Genomic DNA, 2,217 nt, shown 5'->3' on the forward strand with positions numbered 1-2,217 from the left:
GGTCAATGCACATGTATAAATGAATACAATGCATGAGAAATGCGTCAATAAAATCTCTCGGAACGTCATAAGACCAGTATACCTCTGATTAATATCATGAAACAAACTTTATCAACATATATATTTTCTGAGACCCATGAACAGATGATAGAATAATAAGACATATGGGAATTCAAGAACATAGACATCTCTAATACTTCTATGAATAGAGTTATTTATGGAATTTGTGCATTTGCTCGTTTCGTTCGTGTCATATAAATCATGCCAAAAAGAAAGAAGGGATAGCCTTAACATACCTGGACCGATTCTCTTGACAATTCCTCTAACACACGTCTTTTGCGAAGAATACATAATGGCAGATCGAAGTAGGAAAAAATCCATATGATATTCTTGATAAATATTGCACCATACTCCTTTAGAACCGCAAAACTTTCATTGCCAAGGAGCTAGTAATTTCCGTAAGAAATTTGTTGAAGCTTTGCTGGATGTAGCGTCTTCTTTGAAAGTTTGAATTGGGAATAGGTGATATGATTTAGATGAGGCCAAATGAAGTTATCTTAAGTCTTTGCTTATTTTGAGTTCAATTAAGCCAAAAGTTTGCCAAGTTTCTTACACGTAAGAATCTTACTTCAGATGCCACATTTCAACCAAAAATGGTTAGACACTTAATTTTAGTAGGGGGCTGCCACATCACCACTTAGTCCTTATCATATATATCCCTAATTAATTAGGTAATGTCCTGTTACCCGGTAATTAATCAATTACCCGCATAATTAAGAATTGTCTCAAATTACTTAAAACTCTACTTATTTTTAATATACTTTATATATCCTACTATCATGGTCATATTGTACCTTGTATGGTACTAGTCCATAAATATCCGGTATTATTGCTCGGCCCGTATTTTATCCCATCATGCCCAACTTGGACGAAAATTTATTTTCTCTGACTTGCTTCCCCTCTCACCTTCACGAATTTACTCATCATTTGTTTGAAATAGCAAAATCCTTAAAATCTCCAAATAATCTTTACCTTGGACTGATGTCAATTACCTTACGACAAATTCAATATATAATACTACAGGGTGCAACATCGTCGTAATTTAATACTGTAAAGTGTAACATCATCGCAATGTAACACTGCAGGAAGAAATATCGACGTAATATTGTGGGATGTAACAGTTCGAACCAAAACCCGATCACCCATTCACCCACGAACTCAAATATACAATTAGTTTTGAAATTCGACCTCAAATTGAGGTCCAAATCCCCAAAATTTAAAAATCCTAATTTCTACCAAAAAACACCAATTTCCCATGAAAACCCCTATATTTTGAAGTGAAATCATGTAAAAAGATGAATTAGATTGAAGAAGATGAGTTAGATATCACTTACCTATGATTTGGAGAAGTTTGGGTCTTTGGAAAATCGCCTAGGGATGTTTAGGGTTTGAGAAAATTGCAAAATGATGAAAATCCCGACTGAAATCCCACTTAACAGGTCATAGTTATCGCAATTGCGATCAGGGGTTCGCAATTGCAAACCTTTTGAAATACTGCTACCTTCGCATTTGTGAAGAAAACGTCACATTTGCGACAGAAGGGCCTTCGCAATTCCGGCCCAGAGTTCGCATTTGCGAGACTGGCCTGCTCAAGCCTGGTTAGAATTTGCGACATAATTATCGCATTTCACAGGCTTGTTCACTTCGCAATTGCGAAGCCTAATCTCCCAATTGCGAGATCAGAGGCCTGTGCAAAAATACCAGATGCACAGCTGAGTTTCCTAAGTCCAAATCACCCCGTGACCTATCCAAAACTCACCCAAGCCCCTGGGGCTCCAAACAAAACATGCACGCAAGTCTAAAAACATCATGCGGACTTGCTCATGCGATTAAATCATCAAAATAACATCAACAACTACGAATTTAACCTCAAATTCATGAAATTTATAAGATAGTTCAAATTTTCTATTTTCTCAACCTAGGGTTCGATTTATATCAAATCAACTCCGATTCGTACCAAATTTCACAGATTCGACTTAAATATTTTTTAAAACCTGTACCGGGCTTCGAAACCAAAATTCGGGCCAGGTACCATAAAGAACACACACCATTTCATTTCCAAAAGTCTTTATATTTTCCAGCAAATAATTTTCTTTAAAAATTTTGTTCTCGGGCTAGAGACCTCGGAATTCGATTCTGAGCATATGCCCAAGTCCC

Source organism: Nicotiana sylvestris, chromosome 6 (genome assembly GCF_000393655.2).
Source record: "Nicotiana sylvestris chromosome 6, ASM39365v2, whole genome shotgun sequence".
In the NCBI taxonomy this organism is placed as follows: Eukaryota; Viridiplantae; Streptophyta; class Magnoliopsida; order Solanales; family Solanaceae; genus Nicotiana; species Nicotiana sylvestris.